This window comes from Hyla sarda, chromosome 2 (genome assembly GCF_029499605.1).
Source record: "Hyla sarda isolate aHylSar1 chromosome 2, aHylSar1.hap1, whole genome shotgun sequence".
In the NCBI taxonomy this organism is placed as follows: Eukaryota; Metazoa; Chordata; class Amphibia; order Anura; family Hylidae; genus Hyla; species Hyla sarda.
Genome location: NC_079190.1, coordinates 30,367,287 through 30,390,781, shown reverse-complemented (window position 1 = coordinate 30,390,781; position 23,495 = coordinate 30,367,287). Strand labels below are relative to the sequence as shown.

The 23,495-nt window shown below is 43.0% G+C and overlaps 1 protein-coding gene and 1 non-coding gene across 2 annotated transcripts in view; one reads left to right on the top strand and one right to left on the bottom strand.

The window, feature by feature from the left end:
• Positions 1-23,495, bottom strand: part of MED17 (mediator complex subunit 17) — a 181,247-nt gene that overhangs the window by 119,773 nt on the left and 37,979 nt on the right. The gene's annotated exons all lie outside the window — the stretch shown is intronic.
• TRNAP-GGG (transfer RNA proline (anticodon GGG)) lies at positions 21,590-21,665 on the top strand. The gene has a single exon. It is a non-coding gene; the product is annotated as a tRNA-Pro (tRNA).

Sequence of the window (23,495 nt, the reverse complement as noted above, 5' to 3'; positions counted from 1 at the left end):
CACACACACAATACATCTGCATACACATTACACACACACACAATACATCTGCATACACATTACACACACACACACAATGCATCTGCATACACATTACACACACACACACACAATGCATCTGCATACACATTACACACACAATACATCACATCTGCATACACATTACACACACAATACATCTGCATACACATTACACACAATACATCTGCATACACATTACACACACAATACATCACATCTGCATACACATTACACACACAATACATCTGCATACACATTACACACACACAATACATCTGCATACACATTACACACACAATACATCTGCATACACATTACACACACACATACAATACATCTGCATACACATTACACACACACACACAATACATCTGCATACACATTACACACACACAATACATCTGCATACACATTACACACACACACACAATGCATCTGCATACACATTACACACACACACACAATGCATCTGCATACACATTACACACACAATACATCACATCTGCATACACATTACACACACACACACACACAATACATCTGCATACACATTACACACACAATACATCTGCATACACATTACACACACACACCACATCTGCATACACATTACACACACAATACATCACATCTGCATACACATTACACACACACACAATACATCACATCTGCATACACATTACACACACACAATACATCTGCATACACATTACACACACACACAATACATCTGCATACACATTACACACACAATACATCTGCATACACATTACACACACACACAATGCATCTGCATACACATCACACACACAATGCATCTGCATACACATTACACACACAATACATCACATCTGCATACACATTACACACACACACACAATACATCTGCATACACATTACACACAATACATCTGCATACACATTACACACACACACAATACATCTGCATACACATTACACACACACACAATACATCTGCATACACATTACACACACACATACAATACATCTGCATACACATTACACACACACACACACAATACATCTGCATACACATTACACACACACACAATACATCTGCATACACATTACACACACAATGCATCTGCATACACATTACACACACACAATGCATCTGCATACACATTACACACACACACACAATGCATCTGCATACACATTACACACATACACACACAATGCATCTGCATACACATTACACACACAATACATCTGCATACACATTACACACACACACACACACATCTGCATACACATTACACACACAATACATCACATCTGCATACACATTTCACACACACACAATACATCTGCATACACATTACACACACAATACATCTGCATACACATTACACACACAATACATCTGCATACACATTACACACACAATGCATCTGCATACACATTACACACACAATACATCACATCTGCATACACATTACACACACACACAATACATCTGCATACACATTACACACACAATACATCTGCATACACATACACACACACACACACAATACATCTGCATACACATTACACACACACAATACATCTGCATACACATTACACACACACACAATACATCTGCATACACATTACACACACACACACAATACATCTGCATACACATTACACACACACATACAATACATCTGCATACACATTACACACACACACACAATACATCTGCATACACATTACACACACACACACAATACATCTGCATACACATTACACACACAATACATCTGCATACACACACACACAATACATCTGCATACACATTACACACACACAATACATCTGCATACACATTACACACACACAATACATCTGCATACACATTACACACACACAATACATCTGCATACACATTACACACACACAATACATCTGCATACACATTACACACACACAATACATCTGCATACACATTACACACACACACAATACATCTGCATACACATTACACACACACACAATACATCTGCATACACATTACACACACACACACAATGCATCTGCATACACATTACACACACAATACATCTGCATACACATTACACACACAATACATCACATCTGCATACACATTACACACACACACACACAATACATCTGCATACACATTACACACACACACACACCACATCTGCATACACATTACACACACACAATACATCACATCTGCATACACATTACACACACACACTACATCTGCACACACAATACATCTGCATACACATTACACACACACACACAATACATCTGCATACACATTACACACACAATACATCTGCATACACATTACACACACACACATCTGCATACACATTACACACACAATACATCACATCTGCATACACATTACACACACACACAATACATCTGCATACACATTACACACACAATACATCTGCATACACATTACACACACACACACAATACATCTGCATACACATTACACACACACACACACCACATCTGCATACACATTACACACACAATACATCACATCTGCATACACATTACACCCACACACTACATCTGCACACACAATACATCTGCATACACATTACACACACACACACAATACATCTGCATACACATTACACACACAATACATCTGCATACACATTACACACACACAATACATCTGCATACACATTACACACACAATGCATCTGCATACACAATACATCACATCTGCATACACATTACACACACACCACATCTGCATACACATTACACACAATACATCACATCTGCATACACATTACACACACACAATACATCTGCACACACAATACATCTGCATACACATTACACACACAATACATCACATCTGCATACACATTACATCTGCATACACATTACACACACACACACACCACATCTGCATACACATTACACACACAATACATCACATCTGCATACACATTACACACACACACACACAATACATCTGCATACACATTACACACACAATACATCTGCATACACATTACACACACACACATCTGCATACACATTACACACACAATACATCACATCTGCATACACATTACACACACACACACAATACATCTGCATACACATTACACACACAATACATCTGCATACACATTACACACACACACACACACACAATACATCTGCATACACATTACACACACACACACACCACATCTGCATACACATTACACACACAATACATCACATCTGCATACACATTACACCCACACACTACATCTGCACACACAATACATCTGCATACACATTACACACACACACACAATACATCTGCATACACATTACACACACAATACATCTGCATACACATTACACACACACAATACATCTGCATACACATTACACACACAATGCATCTGCATACACAATACATCACATCTGCATACACATTACACACACACCACATCTGCATACACATTACACACAATACATCACATCTGCATACACATTACACACACACAATACATCTGCACACACAATACATCTGCATACACATTACACACACAATACATCACATCTGCATACACATTACATCTGCATACACATTACACACACACACACACCACATCTGCATACACATTACACACACAATACATCACATCTGCATACACATTACACACACACACAATACATCTGCACACACAATACATCTGCATACACATTACACACAATACATCTGCATACACATTACACACACAATACATCTGCATACACATTACACACACACACAATACATCTGCATACACATTACACACACCACATCTGCATACACATTACACACACACACACAATACATCTGCATACACATTACACACACACACAATACATCTGCATACACATTACACACACAATACTTCTGCATACACATTACACACACACACACAATACATCTGCATACACATTACACACACAATACATCTGCATACACATTACACACACACACACACAATACATCTGCATACACATTACACACACAATACATCTGCATACACATTACACACACACACCACATCTGCATACACATTACACACACAATACATCACATCTGCATACACATTACACACACACAATACATCTGCACTCACTTTTATAGGAAGCTGACTGTGCGCAGGGAATACTTCAGTAAATAGATGTTCAGGACTCTGTGCTTCCTGCTGCCTCGTTCACTCATCGGCAGACAGGAAGTTACACTGTGCGAGATCGTTCAGCAACAGGAGGAGGGGGGGTGGGGGCAGGCCAGTGCCAGCGCTATACCAATGACCCCTACAGAGAGGCTCACTTCTAAAAGAAGGACAGGGAGATACTCGGCTAAAGGGCAGGGTCAGGGTAGGGGCTTGGCATGGCAGGGGCCCCCTTTGAACCCTGTGTGTGCACGTCCCTGTAGGATATGTCAGAGTTTACAAAACAGGGGTGCCTACAGCTGTTGCAAAAATAAAACTCACAACATATTTTACCGATAGTATATACTACTACATAACATTTGTTTGATTTCTGCAACAGCTGGAGGCACCCTGGTTTGGAAACACTGGCCGATTCTATATACTCCTGTATAGTCTTATGTTTGCAAAAAAAGGGGAGCCTACAGCTGTAACATATACATTTTCTACAACTCTTTGTACTGATGATTTAGTGAATAAATACCATGTTTCTAGAAAGAAGGTGCTCCTGCAGTCCGCCAGCCAACTCCAGGGAACGCTGCTTCTCCGGCACAAAAGCTACAGCTATGTGAGCTGTTAGCTACTTTTGTGCACCGACTGCAGCTATTAGGAGGAGCTGATTGGAGGAGGCAGAGTGGGAGCTGATTGGAGGAGGCAGAGTGGGAGCTGATTGGAGGAGGCAGAGTGGGAGCTGATTGGAGGAGGCAGAGTGGGAGGAGATGGCGTAGTGGCAGGGGGTGGGTAAAGCAACAAGGGGAGGCAGCAAGGGGCGTTATACATTAGAATTTCAGGGGTGGGGAACAGGAGTAAGGGAGGTCTTGCAAGCGGAAGAAGTGTAGTAAGCATGATGGGAAAACGTCATTCCTGACGTCACGGCCATGCTTACAGTACCCGGAAGTAAGCAAAATTACCGGGGAGAATTACAGGAGAACGGCTGGACCGATTTGGGCGACCAGAACCTCTAATGAAAGGTATTCCAGGACACTTCACTATGGTGTCAGATTTTTGGGTATCAGAGTACTCCTTTAAGGTCCTTAAGGTTAGCTGAACGCCTATATGACATGGTTGGTGGGGATCTAAATTCAGGGATATTTGTGTGGCCCTCCAATATGTGCCAGTGCTTGCGGATGACTTTACCAATCTCTGGGGATATCTCACTATATGTAGTTACAAAGGTCAGGCTGGGATCCCTATGTGATTTGACCTGTCCCACAGATAGACTTCTGTCTTGTACATTAATTCTAGATATTTGTTTGTCAATGAGTTTCTGCGGATAACCCCTCTCTCTGAAATTGGCTACCATTTTTTCCAGCGCTTTCTCAAATTTATCATCAGTGTCCGTGATCCTCCTTGCCCTCAGTAGTTGACTATAGGGCAAGGAGTTCACCATCGGTCTAGGATGGCAACTTTCAAATTTTAACAGTGTATTACAGTCTGTGTCTTTTGTGTATAGGTCAGTTGACAACCGTCCATTGGATATAGTGACTTTTACATCCAAAAAGCTCACCGTTTCTGTCGAGTGGGTCAGTGTAAAGCGTATTCCTGTGTCCCTGCTGTTAAGTTATTCCTGAAACAATAGTAATTCAGTTAATCCACCAGTCCAAATAAGAAACACATCATCTATGTATTTCCACCACTCCAGGATATACCTGGAGTGGTGGGATACATAGACGTGACAGTCCTCAAATCTTGACATAAAGATATTTGCGTACGTCGGCGCAACATTACTACCCATAGCGGTCCCCCGCTTCTGTTAATAAAATTTGTTATTAAATAGAAAATAGTTGTTTTCCAGTATTATTCTCAGTAGGGAAACCAAAAAATCAATCTTCACCTCCGAAAATCCTGCTTGGTGTAGATAAGTGGATACAGCCCCTACACCCCCATCATGCTGGATGGAGGTGTAGAGACTCACCACATCAAACGATGCAATAATCGTTCCCTCTGGTATTTGAATAATCTAAATTTTTAGTAAAAAGTCAGCTGTGTCTCTGATATAAGATCTCGCCTTTACTTTGTCAAGAAAAACAGAAATCTTCGAAGTAATAGAGTTCTTGCCTGAGACAATTGGACGACCGGGTGGATTCACCCGGTCTTTGTGAACCTTAGGTAACAGATATAGCAACGGTGTTACTGGAAACAGGACTATCAAAAATTTCTGAATCTCTTCATCAATTCTCATGTGGTCTATGTCTTGTGGTGCCCATGTGGTCTCCTGTATGTTGGGGAGACCACATGGGACCTCAAGACAAGACTGAATCAACAGATATACGATTCGCAAAAAGAAACTGGATCTCCCAGTATCTAAACATTTGACTGAACTGAACCATGGTGAGAGAGACCTGAGGTTCATGGTCATTGACCATGTGCCACCCATGAGACGAGGTGGGGATAGACAGGCCCGACTCAAGAGACTGGAACTGAAATGGATCTATGATCTGAACACCTTAAAACCTTCTGGATTGAACGTTGAATTTAAAACACCACAGAGGGTGGTTGGGAGATGAGGTACCCTATGCTTCAGCCTGAGGGTGGGGACTAACTAGCATCAGAGTGGTTATTACAAGTGTGCTATATACATCTTTACTGTTAAAGACATAATAACTAATAATCTTTCTCTCTTCCTTTGTCTTGCAGAGGCCATATGGGAATACTTCGTCACTCACTGAACACAAGACATATTGTTTTGCTTTGATCTAATAAATTATGATTATTATTCATATTTTTTGCATGTGTATATGTTTCAGAGGGGATATGGGAGTGCACATCACGACTATTATCAGTAGCCTCTTACTATTGGATTACTTTCTTTTTTCTCACCTTCAATCTTATTCTTGAAAAATAATTTTTCACGTTTTTTTATATTTATTTACATTTTTTTTATTTTTTTATATATATTTTTTTTTGTTATTTCATTTTTAATTTTTCATTTTACTTTTACATCATTTATTCATTATGACTTTATTTGATTTGTGGACATAAGCCGGTGTACTGAGTGCAATATTATCCCTAGATATGGGTTAAATCTCCAATTCTCTGTAGGGCTCTGTGCACACTAGTGGCCAGGACTTGCTGAAGTCCTCAGACTATGGATTTCGGCATGGACAGGACCACATGGGAACCAAGGCCGGACACTTCATGGTGCCTGACTGTGGTTTCCTGAATAGCACAGAGCTGAAGGAGAGGAGTGAATGAATGTGGTGCCACCACAAGTACTGACAGTACAGGGGGAAGGCTTAAGACAGTCCTTGTGGCAAGAAGTACCCCAGTTCTTGATTTCACCGGTGGTCCAATCAAGGGTTGGGGAATGGCGTTGAAGCCACGGTAATCCAAGAAGAATTTCTGAAGTGCAGTTAGAGAGGACCAGAAATTCAATTTTTTCGTGATGGGGTCCGATGCACATTAAGAGGGGTTCCGTGCGGTAACGCGCAGTACAGTCCAATCTTTCATTATTAACAGAGTCGATGTAGAGGGGTCTGGCGAGACTGGTCACCGGGATGTTGAACCTGTTGATGAAAGAGGCCAAAATAAAATTTCCTGCAGATCCGGAATCCAAGAAGGCCATAGCTGAGAAGGAGAAGGTAGAAGAAGAAATCCGCACAGGCACAGTAAGACGTGGAGAAGCAGAGTTCACATCGGATAGGACAATCCTTCAAGAAATGTTCGGTACTGGCACAGTACAGGCAAAGGTTCTCCATGCGGCGTCGTGTCCTCTATTGAGGTGTCAAGCGAGACCGGTCAACTTGCATAGCCTCCACGGCGGAAGGCACAGGAACGGATTGCTGTGGACCAGAGGAGAGAGGAGTCGGGGAGAGAAACCGCCTCGTGCGAACAAAGTCCATATCCTGTCGGAGCTCCTGACGCCTTTCGGAAAAACGCATGTCAATGCTGGTGGCAAGATGAATAAGTTCATGCAGGTTAGCAGGGATTTCTCGTGCGGCCAGCACATCTTTGATGTTACTGGATAGGCCTTTTTTAAAGGTCGCGCAGAGGGCCTCATTATTCCAGGATAATTTGTAGGCAAGAGTACGGAATTGGATGGCGTACTAGCCAACAGAAGAATTACCCTGGACCAGGTTCAGCAGGGCAGTCTCGGCAGAAGAGGCTAGGGCAGGTTCCTCAAAGACACTTCGAATCTCCGTGAAGAAAGAGTGTACAGAGGCAGTGACAGGATCATTGCGGTCCCAGAGCGGTGTGGCCCATGACAGGGCTTTCCCAGACAGAAGGCTGACTACGAAAGCCACCTTTGACCTTTCAGTTGGAAACTGGTCCGACATCATCTCCAAATGCAGGGAACATTGTGAAAGAAAACCACGGCAAAATTTAGAGTCCCCATCAAATTTATCCGGCAAAGATAATCGGAGGCTGGATGCGGCCACTCGCTGCGGAGGAGGTGCAGGAGCTGGCGGAGGAGATGATTGTTGAAGCTGTGGTAGTAGCTGCTGTAGCATCACGGTCAGTTGAGACAGCTGGTGGCCTTGTTGCGACTGCTGGGCGACCACTGTGGTGAGGTCGGCGACAACTGGCAGCGGGACCTCAGCGGGATCCATGGCCGGATCTACTGTCACGATTAGGCTGGCTGGAGGTGGATCCTCTGTGCCAGAGAGGGATTGGCGCAGACCGTGTCAGTGGATCGGTTCTAAGTTGCTACTGGTATTCACCAGAGCCCGCCGCAAAGCGGGATGGTCTTGCAGCGGCGGTAGCAACCAGGTCGTATCCACCGGCAACGGCTCAACCTCTCTGACTGCGCGGTACAAGGGAGTAGACAAGAGCAAGGTCGGACGTAGCAGAAGGTCAGGGCAGGCAGCAAGGATCGTAGTCAGGGGCAACGGCAGGAGGTCTGGAACCCAGGCTAGGAACACACAAGGAAACGCTTTCACTGGCACAATGGCAACAAGATCCGGCGAGGGAGTGCAGGGGAAGTGAGGTATAAGTAGGGAAGTGCACAGGTGAAGGTACTGAATAAAACCTGATGCGCCAATCAGTGGCGCACCGGCCCTTTAAATCGCAAAGACCCGGCGCGCGCCCTAAGGTTCGGGGCCGCGCGTGCCGGGACAGCACAGACGGGGAACGGGTCTGGTAAGGGAATCAAGATGCGCATCGCGAGCGGGCGCGTCCCGCATCGCGAATCGCATCCCGGCTGGGAACATTATCGCAGTGCACCCGGTCGGCAGGTCCGGCTGGTAGATTGACAAGAGGCAGTGAGGATGATAAGTTAAAAATCTTCAATCTGTCATCTCGACCATTAGAGGAGAATGAGATCTCCCTTCTCTCGAAGGGCCTTTCCTTTACGCCCACACCCCGTTTTGATGCCTTTGGGTGGATTAAAGATATAAATCTATTTGCGCGAAAGTTAGCGCTACGAAAATGGCATCTACAACAAGATATTGATTCTTAGACATACTCTTCACGAACTTCTCATGGAAAATGAAGGTATTACTATGGGTTTTGAAGCACCCTTCACCGACCTTAAACCCAGGTCCATGATGACTCCTTTGTTTTCACAGTTCTCAAATATAGAGACCTTTGTGTCACTAGTGACAACAGACATAGAGTCAATTCGACCAAGGAGCCACATTATCAATTCTAATCTATCAGGAGAAGAGCAGCGGGCCCTGGAGACATTGAGATCGGACCGGTCCCTGATCATCAAGCCCTCGGATAAGGGAGGTAATGTGGTGGTCATGGACCGGTCCGACTATGTCTCCATGGTGATGGACTTATTATCTGATCAAACAAAATATGAGGTCATATCATCTGATCCAACTGGTGAATACCTTGGCCAGTATAAAGTACTCTTAAACAATGCAAAAGAGAAACATCTTTTCTCCAATGATGAACAGAGATTTATCTACAACTCTCACCCGACAATTGCAACGTTTTATGCGTTGCCAAAAACACATAAGACAACCACACCAGTACGCGGCAGGCCCATTGTGTCTGGTAACAACTGCCTTACAGAAGGAGCGAGTGTATACATCGATAAAGTGTCGTCACTTTACCTTCGTATCTTAAGGATACGAAGGATACAGTACTTAAAATACAGGACATCACAGTGACCGAAACAACAATACTTACCAGTCTAGATGTCGAAAGTCTGTACAGCAATATACAGCACGACATTGGCCTGACCGCTATCACACATTTTTTGAGCACGAAAAGCAAATTTTTCACTGAGCACAATTCTTTCATTCTCGAATAACTACGGTTCATCCTAACTCACAATTATTTCTTATTTAATGGCACTTTTTATCATCAGAAACAGGGCACAGCCATGGGGTCTTCATGTGCACCCACGTATGCTAATCTTTTTTTAGGGTGGTGGGAGGACATTATTGTTTTTTCTGAGGGTTTCAGTTCGTTCACCAGTAACATTATTTTTTGGGGGCGTTATATCGATGATGTCCTGATTCTTTGGGACAGAGATACTTCACTCTTTACTGATTTCGTTCATCAATTAAATTCCAATGAGATTGGCATGGTGTTCACCAGCGAAATTGGAGGATCCAGCATTAATTTCCTGGATCTACACATCTATATAGACGGGGACTATAAGTTACAGACCCAGGTGTATCGTAAACCCACCTCAGCTAACTCCCTACTACATTAGTAAAGCTGGCACCCGGATCGGTTGAAATCCAGCATACCCATAGGACAATACTTACGAGCACGTCGTAATTGCTCTGAAGACTTGAAGTTTGTTGAAGAAAGTGAGAAACTGTATCACAGATTTAGAAACCGAGGTTATCCTAAAAAACATCTGAAAAAAGCATACAATCGGGCACGAGGCATAGACAGAGTGGCTACTCTGTCACAGATACCCCCAACAAGGGGTCTGGAACGTATACGCTGCATTGGGAGCTATGATGGTTACACACATAAGATAATGGGGATTATGAGGAAGCATTGGCATCTACTCTCGAAAGATAAGGACCTGGGACCATTGATAGGTGACAATCCGAGTATCATCTATAGGAGAGGTCCGAACTTACGTGATCAACTTGTCCGAAGCCACCTGGACACAGTAGAGAGAAGGGACACCTGGCTTAAGAGCAACGCAGTTGGGTCTTACCCCTGTGGCCATTGCTCCTTCTGCCCCTATATGAGGAAAACGAAACAATTTGTGAACCCCATAGACTCCCAATCCTATGATATCAGACAATTTATAAACTGCAGCAGTAAAAACGTGATTTAAGTGGCTACATGCACGTGTCCTAGGATTTATGTGGGCAAAACCACTCAAGAAATGAAAAGGCATATCTCACAACATTTGAGTTGTATACGCACGAAGAAAGATACCTCGGTATCTCGACACATGCAGTTGAGACACAATAACAATCTGGCAGAAATTAATTTTGCAGGGATATGTCAACTACGCTTGGGCCCGAGACGAGGTGACATTGACAAGAATCTACTGAAAGAAGAAGCGAGATGGATTCATTGTTTGAGGTGCATGGCACCGGTGGGCCTAAACGAAGGCTTTTCCTTTGCTGCTTTTTTGGAATAAGCATGAACCAGCCTATGTACAGAAGACTTGTTTCATTATATTATGAATTGACCAGCTTTTACCTTCCCATGTACTTCTGATAACGTTTTAGGGAAGTCTCCCTTTAATAGGGATCTTGTGCCCTGGGCTTTCTTTGCCCCGGGCTTTAGTAATTTTTCTGTGAATAAGAGAACGCTGTGAGCGCTACGGGGGGGGGGGAGCGGGGACCCGGAGCAACACATATATTGCGCAAGATTGGGTCTTTTATTGCAACAATCCAATACTATAAAGTGCTTGAAGGGAGAGGAATGCTGGTTACTAAACCATATACATATTTAGCCTGTCATTGCATTACATGCCAATTTTTACATAGGGTAAATGTGCAGAAAAATCACTAATACTCCATATAGCAGCGTATGTTGGGATGGGAAACCCCATAGTTCCATGCTTGCAAGTATGAGGTCACTTTCCTCCCTTCCACACATCAGCCACCCCCACCCATTGAAGCACAGTGTTTTCTAACCAGGGCGCCTACAGCTGTTGCAAAATTGAAGCAGGACTGGCTCCCTCTGATCATCTGACTGGTGATGTCAGGTCTCGACACACTGCAACCTGGAAAATCCCGAGACCTGAGTAATTTTTTATGCTGTTAAAAATAAATATTGGGGCGATAATCACAGAAGAAATGTTGATAGAATTGTGGATAGAGAAATAAGAGGGCAAAAGACCAAATATCAGAACATAACGTTTATTAACCCCTTAACGACGCAGGACGTATATTTACGTCCTGCGCCGGCTCTCGCGATATGAAGCAGGATCGCGCCGCGATCCTGCATCATATCGCGTCGGTCCCGGCGCTCATCAACGGCCAGGACCCGCGGCTAATACCACACATCGCCGATCGCGGCGATGTGCGGTATTAGCCCTTTAGAAGCGGCGGTCAAAGCTGACCGCCGCTTCTAAAGTGAAAGTGACCCGGCTGCTCAGTCGGGCTGTTCGGGACCGCCGCCGTGAAATTGCGGCGTCCCGAACAGCTGACAGGACACCGGGAGGGCCCTTACCTGCCTCCTCGGTGTCCGATCGGCGAATGACTGCTCCGTGCCTGAGATCCAGGCAGGAGCAGTCAAGCGCCGATAACACTGATCTCAGGCGTGTTAATACACGCCTGTGATCTGTGTAGAAGATCAGTGTGTGCAGTGTTATAGGTCCCTATAACACTGCAAAAATTTTTTTAAAAAAAGTGTTAATAAAGGTCATTTAACCCCTTCCCTAATAAAAGTTTGAATCACCCCCCTTTTCCCATAAAGAAAACAGTGTAAAAAAAATAAAAATAAACGTATGTGGTATCGCTGCGTGCGTAAATGTCCGAACTATAAAAATATATCATTAATTAAACCGTACGGTCAATGGCGTACGTGCAAAAAAATTCCAAAGTCAAAAAAAGCGCATTTTTGGTCACTTTTTATACCATTAAAAAATGAATAAAAAGTGATGAAAAAGTCCAATCAAAACAAAAATCATACCGATAAAAACTTCAGATCACGGCGCAAAAAATTAGTCCTCAGACTGTCCTGTATGTGGAAAAATAAAAAAGTTATAGGGGTCAGAAGATGACATTTTTAAATGTATAAATTTTCCTGCATGTAGTTATGATTTTTTCCAGAAGTGCGACAAAATCAAAACGATATAAGTAGGGTTTCATTTTAACCGTATGGACCTACAGAATAATGATAAGGTGTAATTTTTACCGAAATATGCACTGCGTAGAAACGGAAGCCCCCAAAAGTAACAAAATGGCATTTTTACTTCGATTTTGTCGCACAATGATTTTTTTTTCCGTTTCGCCATGCATTTTTGGGTAAAATGACTAATGTCACTGCAAAGTAGAATTGGCGACGCAAAAAATAAGCCATAATATGGATTTTTTGGTGAAAAATTTAAAGGGTTATGATTTTTAAAAGGTAAGGAGGAAAAAACGAAAGTGCAAAAACGGAAAAACCCTGAGTCCTTAAGGGGTTAATATGACTTACAAAACAAGAGAACGAAAAGCTTCTTTCATTTCATTACGAGGATTAGGCAGATAGGACATATATGCATGTGATTTCCATCGACCTAACTTCTTAATGACTGGAATCAGCTGCTGCTGCACCTATTCGTAGAGAATGCCCTAAGATGACTGAAGTGTCATAACCTAAAGACTTAACCCCTTACTTACCATGGACGTGTATATACGTCCAAGCAGGATGAACGTTCCCACACCAGGACGTGTAAACTCGTCCATGGTTCTCGTGGGTACTGCCCAGTGCACCCACGAGATCGCGGCAGGGACTCGGCTGTAACACACAGCCGGGACCCTGCCACACTGCCGGGACCGAAGAAAACTTCGGTCCCAGCAGTTTAACCCTTACAGCCGCGGTCGCGAGTTGTAAGAAGTTTTGACAGAAGGAGGGGGCTCCCTCTGTCGCTCTCCTGTAGCACCCCGCAACGATCGCGGGGTGCTGCTGCTTACCTGGGCAGCCGGGGGTGTAAAACTAGTAGGCAGCATATATCTGCAATGCTTTGAAATACTAAGTATTCCAAAGCATAAAAAAAGTGGAAAAAAATATAAAATAAATAAGTGTATAAAAACAAGTATAAAAAAAGTGTAAAAAAAAAGTTCAAAAGTGTAAAAAAGTTAAAATAAAAACACATTTGTTAAATAAATATAATAAAAAATAAAAATGTATAATGTGTAGTATCACATGGTGCACATCCGCAGCATATTACATGCTGCGTATGCCCACCAACAATCACAATAATGAGCTCCCTGCTGCGGCTTGGTAGCTTTGTGTGTCCACTAATAGCGGCGGATATCCGGCCGGTAGTCATGAGCGGACACTCTGAGCTACCCAGCCACAGCAGTGATCTCGCCCTTGTGACTGCTGGGGGGGCATCTGCAGTGTGAAATATGCTGCGGATGCGCTCTATGTGACCTACACTGCGTCCCATTCATACTGCGTTTCCGCAGTGTTAGAGGTATCCGTCAGCATCAAGTCAAAAAGAGTGATGCTGACGTATACTGTAGCAGCTCCATTTATTTCTGAATGAGACTGCTACAGTATATATTGGATCCCTTTCTTGACATGACAACGGACACCTATACTGCAGAAACGCAGTATGAATGGGGACTATTCATATAATGATGCCCTGAAAGCCAAAGGGCGCTCCTCTCCTGGGTCCTACCACGACCCCAAGGAACCAAATATGGCCTAAGCGGGGTTATTTCCAACCACGGGCCGAGCAGCTTAATAAAATATAGGGTACATTTCTTGCAATATCAGAAGTGATGTACAAAAAATATGCCCCCCAAATGATGCATTTGTGAAAAAATGCAAATTTCGAATTTTTAACACTGACTTTGTAATAATTCCTGCCAAAAAACTATAGTGTTAAAATACTCACTGTACCGCCTAGCGAATACCTTGAGGGGTCTAGTTTTTAAAATGGGGTCATTTGGGGGGATGTTCCTATGTTCTACTACCTTCAAACTTCTGCAAACCTTGCATAGCAAAAAAAAAAAAAAGATGTACTTTTCAAATTTTCTAAATTTCAAGTTAAATTGTTAGGCTTCTAATTAATTTTAAATGTTAATTAAAACAAAAAAATGCTGTCAAAATAAAGTAGACATCTGAAAGTATAAGTTTCATAAACTATTTGGTCAGTATGTATAAATATATCCAACCTATTAGTGTTAAAATAGCAAAAAATCTTAATTTTCAAAAAATTTCATGATTTTTTGCATTGTAAAAAAAAACTACAAATTATATCGTCTTACTTTTACTATGTACATGAAGGACAACTTGTGACAAAAAAACAATGTCAGAATTATCGTGATTGGCAAAACGTTACCAGAGTTATTCTCTAATAAAGACAGACATCCCCGATTTGAAAAAAACAGGCCTGGTGTGTTGGTCCTTAAGGGGCTAAGTATGACACGTACGTATTTGACAAATTTAGCGGTGGTCATTGGGGAGCCGTCGAATGACAACAACGGTGACTGTCTGTCAGCGTTCGTATGACAGGCCATTAACTCATGGAGAACAGTTCTCGGGCACCACTTGTGAGAGGTGGCAAAGTAGGATACAAACACTAGTTGACCAGGGAGAGACGTTTTCATAGTTCAAAGCTCTCATAATGGTCCTTAACCCAATGAATCCGAGTTTCTAGCAAAACTGGCCAAACGAGTAACCTCGGGGGGCCAAGCATCTGCAAACCAACTGTTAACCCACATAGCAGCAAACCCAATAGAGGAAGAGGCATCTGAAAAAATCATGGGAGAGGAGTTGCTAATGCCAGCAACAAAAAACGAAATGCCATTCCACTCTGAGGGGAAACTGTCCCACATTGCTAAGTCAGCAAGGGCATGGTGATCGAGTTTAATGACATCGTTCTGTCCCGTGACAGAAGATATGGCTTCTAGCAATCTAGAAATGAAGGTTCTGACTTGGGGTATGATTCTTATTGCAAAATTCAGCATGCCTAGCACAGATTGTAGCTCCACCTTGGTAACTCTGGGTGATAGTACTAGGTTGTGACATGCCGTTCTAATTCGTGAGAGTTTGTCCGTTGGAAGCCTAGCCTCCATGGACACCGTGTCTAGAGTGATACCTAAAAAGGTAAGTGTCTTGCTGGGGCCCTCCACATTTTTAGATGATACCGGAACTTCCAGTTGTTGGAAGACAGCAAGGGATGTGCGCAGATCTCTGTGAATGGTATTGCCAGATTCAATCATCAGAAAATCTTCTAGATAATGTATGATATGTGCACAATCGAATCTATTTTCTAGCAGCCAGTGCAAACCAAGCGCAAACTTCTGGATCCGAAAGTCAGTTTGACAGTGAAGTAGTATTTCTCTCGCTATTTTATGCCGTGCCATTTCCACAAGTCAGGTCTGATAGGCAGCAGCTTGAAGGCGTCGGAGATATCAAGTTTTGACAACCAGGCCCCACTGCCCATGCTCAAGATCTCCGCTATTGACTCATCTATGGATGTGTACTTTAAAGTGAATTCTGCTGGGATTAAAGAATTCATGCTGGGTATGGAGACCGAATAAGGGGCAGATAAATCGTAGATGAGACGCTTTTTAGTACTGAATTTGCCTGTTACCAAACCCACCGGGCTGACGCGCCAGATCTCAAATGGGGGTTTGTCAAACAGCCAAATGACAAAACCTTTGTCAACTTCGATCTTGATAAGTGTGTCTACGATCGCAGGATCCCTCAAGGCAGATCTGAGATTATCACACTCATAATTTTACAAAGGACATGACAAACCCCGTATGAAACCCTGACACAAGGCCTTCTACAAGAAAATTAACAAACTCCTGATCTGGATGATCCGTCAAGAAGAACTCCAGGCAATCCACGTCCACTACGGCTAGTCACGTTTGGATTTTACAGGGCAGGTGGATCGAGGATGGGCTCTGTAACATGCTGCACAAACATGTAATAACCTGCATTGGCCGTAATTACAGATGTTATAATTAAAGTTGTTACAGATGTGGGATTTCCCGAGGTACTTAATGGGCCTACCCAACTTATCCACCTGACCCGAGATTTTTTGCGACCTAGACTGAGGGGTGGACATGAATGTTCCTGGTGTAGCTTCCTCTGCAGTGCTGACTGTACTGCACCAATCAGTGGTGTGGGCGATTGACTGGCAATGCGCGCAAACCGGTGCTTTTAATCCCGCAAAATGATTACAGAATATTTCTGTATCAACTACCGCCCAGTTGATCGCTCAGTTATACTGCACAAGGGCTGCTGCTGCTGCTTTCGCCGAGAAAGATTTGTGGTAGTCATAGAACGTGGACCCACCGTACTTGTGCGCAAATTCAGTGACTTTGTAGAGGTACAGGTCCAGTTCATCGCGCCTTTCCATGTTAACCGAACATATAACGTCCCTATAAATCGCAAAAGCCATGCTGAATTCTGCCAGTGACAGCTTTCGGTTAAGCCTTGCATCCTTCGCTTTGAGGATGACAGAGACTTCCCTGCAAGCGATTGTTTTATTCTCCATGACATCATGGGCGCCAATAATGAGGGAGGCTAGGTTGATGTCTTTGCCGTCCAGGATGTCTTTCTTCAGATTTGCTGGCAAGAAATGAGCTGGCGCAATGTTGGGTACTAACATTTTATGCCCAACAACAGAACCCGTACCTTGTGGAACAGTGCTCTGCGGCAGAGCAGGAGCTTGTGTGGTGACAGGAGTGGCGACCGGAGCCGAAGAGTCCACACTCCTATTCTTCTTCAGTGCGTCAATCCTATCAGCCAAGGAGTTTACCAGTGAATGAAGCTGTATGATCGATGTATTGAGTGTCTGCATGGACACACCACTATTACTGTTGCTTGCCCCGTCGCTTGGAACCGCCTGGCCAGCCACCAACAATCTGTATAACTCCGCCTTTCATGCGGTGGCGGGGTACAGAATCCCACGCCGGACAAGTTCCGCAACAATTTTCGATATAGTTGAGGCACAGAAGGAAGGGACACTCGTGTTCAGATGACCTGGCGAAATTTTTCATGAAGGACCCCGCTTCTTCGATGTCCGATGCGTGAGACATGTCTACCAATAAACAAACACAGGGCCATAAGAAAATCACTTAACCTATCATGTGTGTACCAGTAACCCGCGAAGACGAGTAATTTGCCACGAGGGTCTGAGAATGAGCAGACCAGGCAGTGAAGTGAATAGAACCATAACTTTTAATGATCAAACCACGTGAAGAATTATGAGTAAACTACGAGTCCCATGCCATAGACGTGATGGGCAGGTATGTGTTATACCCAAAGACGTGATGGGTATTTCTGACTAATAAACTACCTGAGTCTGGAACCGTCTGATGCTGCACCTGCAAATAGGATAACGTAAAAACCTTATACTGTACGCCACATAGCTCATAAGCGTGACTACCGAACTGAACATGCTGCCATGATGACTCAGAAGAAGGACGTCCGAGATGAAGAGGAGGTGACTACAACAGTGAATAATGCAACCCTAGGACAACCAAATAAAATACATGGCATATGAAGAAACCTACATACCTGTGCAACAAGAGTAGCCAGCCAATCTTAGAGTAGCCTGTCTAGCTTATTCCAAGAGCACTGTATACTTCACAGAACTACCAATAGATAAAACATGAACACAGTCTAACTTATTATATCTGAAATCCACATGAAGGTCCCAAAGCCGTGTTGGGACAGTGAAACCTATCGAATATACACACCTGAACGCGACGAACACTCAAGATGACTGTACCCGCTAACGAGAAGAAAGGTCAACCAAATGCAACAATCCGGCTATGCGCTAAATATAAGGAAATAGCAATTATTAAATTGCATGACTTAGCTGACCCCTGTACCTTATACCTACCCTAACAACTACTTGAAGTGCTGCTCGACGGTGAACGTCTCCCCTGATGCTAGCTGAATGGTTCCTATGACCATGCCTTAAGACTGATGTCCTTATTAATGTATACGAATATGCACTGCAACAGACAAAACTAAAATTACCAAACATCTATGAAGACAATTGCTCTTACACGTGAGTAATACCTACCAACTGATGACTGCAGTACTTGAGACATTTTGCCTAACGTAGGAACTTGAGAATTAAAGCTGAAAAATAAAGAAACCTGGCTAACTACCGGAATGTGCCATGGTGTGTGCTAACCATGACTATAACATACATAGAAATGACATGTTCACTCTCTTTATTTTTTATTTTATATCTATTTGTATATACACCTACATATATACACACACAGATACATACACACACACACACATATATATATATATATATATATATATATATATAGATAGATATATACATATACTTTTTTTTACCACAATAAAAGTTATCTGGAAGGGAGCGATGCATGCCAGTGTTAACACTAAACTGCTCATACGGAAAAGAAATACCCTGAGTTAAATGGTAGAGCAGGGTGCACTATGCCCTCGTACTGAAGTGATGATGCCTGGGATACATACAGAAAAGCAGAAAAATATACTAACGAATCGAGTGCATCGAGCATGTGCATGATAAAGTAATACTAGCATGACCATGCACATTAATGCTTAGATACTGGGAAAAGAGTTTCACTCATCCGTAATGATGTCCATATCGTGGGACCACAACGGAAAGGCTGATAGGGTTGAGTATGCATACCGAGACCATGGATATCACTACAAGAACCAATGCTCCAGGAAACCATGCAGGATATAGCAAGCGTCCTAACATAAGAAATGACAGGAACCTTAACATGCAACAAAGCTGACATGGTGGGACACCAGGTTGCCACATGCCAGACCCTATACTGTTGCCGCAGACATATCACTGCAGGGGTTCGCCCCTCACCCAAGCATACCGGCCGTCCCCCTGCTACACAGGGACATAACTCTGTGTCCCATACATGCATTCGAGACAGGCGGCGCTGACAGTGCCATGCAAGAGGCGCCGCTGCCTCTCAGTGTAAGTGTGACCCCACATGCTCCTGAGCTGGCCCGTCAGCGCCGCCAGTCCGTACCTGAGGGCTCCGCTGCCCCCCCCCCTCTTTTTTAATGGTGCCGGTTGTAGGGCTTACCGCCCGCACCTTGAACCGTGCAGTGCGATGCGGGCGGCGTCGCTATCGCCCTTGGTAATTACATGACTATAAACCAATGCTAGCCTCTGTTCCCTGCCCCCGCATGATCCACTTACCACCCCCCGGGGCGCCGCTGCGCCGCACCTAGGGTTCGGGGACCGGGATCGTGGCCGCATACTCACCGCCCAAGACGCCGCAAGTTACTGCCGGTCAGCTGACGTAATGTAACAAACAAACCCACAGCATGAAAACTGGAGCGCCTGGCGGGTTCTTAAAGCCCAGAAGCCCCTCCTACAAACCCAGGCTAAGTATCTTAGCCTTATACATAATCACTTCCCAATCATATCCCATACAATGGTGCCATCGTCTTCCTATATCTTTTTATCAGTTTCTGTCAGGTGTGTTCCTGATTCTGTGTGTATGTTAATATTATCTGAATCTATATGTTCCAGTAGAAGGAATGAAATTACACTGTTTCATCAGAAATGGCAGTTATTTAAATAATTTATGATGAAACAGTGTAATTTCATTCCTTCCTATCGCTATTATTTCTTCTAAGTTATAACAATATTTACAATTGAATCCACATTCGGGACTTCCACTTGCTTCCAATATCTACAAAGAGCAAATTTTGCTACAAGAATTTGCAATGTTTATCTCACCCATTTTATGTATGCAGCTTCAGCAGTTGCGGGATAGAGAGAGGGAACGTAAAATGCGTCGATTGGTTCATCGTTACTGGGTTCACCCAGTTAATGATCTTCGTCTGAACCATGGAGCATTTCACAACCTGTATGCTCAACTTCGACTGTATCCTGATAAATTCATGGATTACCTCCGCATGTCTTCCCAGACCTTTAATATGCTGCTGGATCTGGTGCGGGAACATCTCACTTTTCAGAATACTAGGTTCTGGCTTGCATTGTCTCCAGAACAACGGTTGGTTGTTACACTTTTTTAGTGTGAAGTAGCTATGTATTATTGATCTACATATGTCTCTAGATGTTTTTTTAATGTAGATCTTGCTGTATTCTCATGTTGTGTAATGTTAATATGCATATTCTTTGCTTTAATATGAGTCCATAGTTTTGTTTATAATTCCTTTTCAAATGGTATCAATGGAGTGTACTCTCCTTTTGATGTGTATGGCGCACATTTTGCTCCATGCATTTTTCTTTTTGAATGATTTTCAAATTTAACTATTAAGACTTTAGCATTCAATGTATCTATTTCGGTATGATATTTACAGTCTCTGTGGTGCAATTGGTTAGCACATTCAGCTTGGGAAGCTGAAAGGTTGATGTTTCAAATCCATCCAGAGACATTTCTATCTGCCTGTATTGATATATTGCTGTTTTGTATGCATCATTGAGTTTGTTGGTGGCTCATTGTTCTATTTTCTGTTTAAATCTTTAGATTCCTTGGAAGTGGAGAGAGCTATGACTCTATGCATTTTCAATTCCGCATGGGCATTTCTACTGTTGCCAAAATTGTGCGGCAAACTTGTGAGGTCCTGTGGCAGGTGTTGCAGCCCAGATATCTACCAAACCCTACAGAGGAAATCTGGCGCAAAGTAGCACAAGGCTTTATGAGATATGCTAACTTCCCAAATTGTGTGGGAGCCCTGGATGGGAAGCACATCCTGATACACAAACCTGCAAAGAGCGGCTCCCTCTTTTATAATTATAATCAATATTTCTCCATCATTTTAATGGCAGTGAGTGATGCGGAATATAAATTTCTAGCGGTTAATATTGGGGCTTATGGCCAGAATAATGACTCTCTGGTCTTTAAAGAGTCCAACCTGGGAAGATCCTTATACAGCAATACCTTGCACTTACCTGGGCCAAAACCACTGCCTGGATCTGATGGTCCCCCACTGCCTCATGTATTTGTCGGTGATGAAGCATTTCAAATGCATGTGAATCTGATGAAGCCCTTTTCACATATAGGCTTGACCGATGAACATTGTGTGTTCAATTACCGATTCACTAGAGCCAGGAGATTTGTGGAGTGTAGTTTTGGGATTCTAGCCACAAAATGGAGGGTCCTCACTACCTGCATTAATTTAAAGCCTGAAAATGTGGACAAAGTAGTGAAGGCCTGTGTCATTCTGCACAATTTTATTCTAACTACGGAACCCCAGAACATTGTGGTGGATGATGTGAATTGGTGGGCATGGAACCTATTAATGTCCGGTCCCCTGGGTCTGCTCTGGATATTAGGAACAAATATGTTTCTTATTTTAATTCTGACCACGGAGCTTTGCCCTGGCAAGATGACCTCATCTGGAATGTATATACAAATGTTAAATGTTTTCATTTTTTAAGGACTTTAAATGTACAATTTTTTTTTTTAAATATCTGATGTTTTTATGCAATTTATCCAAAAACAGGGGGTACAGTGCAGGAGAACATGATGCGGAAGAAGGGGGAATAATGTTAGAAATCCCAGCAAGATTTTGCACTTGTCTGTGGTTTAGGAGATGTCCTCTACAAATATCCTATAATCTGAGTGCATTTTTAGGTTTTTTAAAATATGGAATGGTATGTCTGGTCACTGAGCCCGGAAGCTAATACTTTTTTGTAATTACACAGCAATTGGGCTTCCATTGTCTGCGTGTGACGTCTTGCCCACCTCTATGACGTTGCACACAGCCCCCTCCATGAAAGTCTCTGTGAAAAAGGGCTTTCACAACCTCTCCAACGGACTTGCATTGAGGTTGCTGGCTGCGACGACACCATGGCGCTCAAGACGTCACCCGGGGGTGTGACAGACCATGGAAGCCCAATCCCAGCGTTTAGAATTTTAGCTTCTGAGCACAGATACCAGACAACGCCTTCAACATTCTAGGAACAGGGTGCATGTTTGCATACAGTAAAGTTATAAGTGACACTGATCTCTTTTCAATTTGCTGATTGTTGGCTTTATTCTTTTGCAGAGATTCACTAGATGCGGCACTTTCCCTTTAGACGACGGACCTTTGATGTGGTTTTTCCTTATTTAATCACAATTAGACACCCACACGTTATTTTGCATAATCCACAAACTTTATAAAATAAATTATCATAACTTAAAACGTGTTGGTTTTTTTTTCACCATAAAAAAATAAACAATATTTAAACTATAGTACAAACATCCTAGACACGCCGAT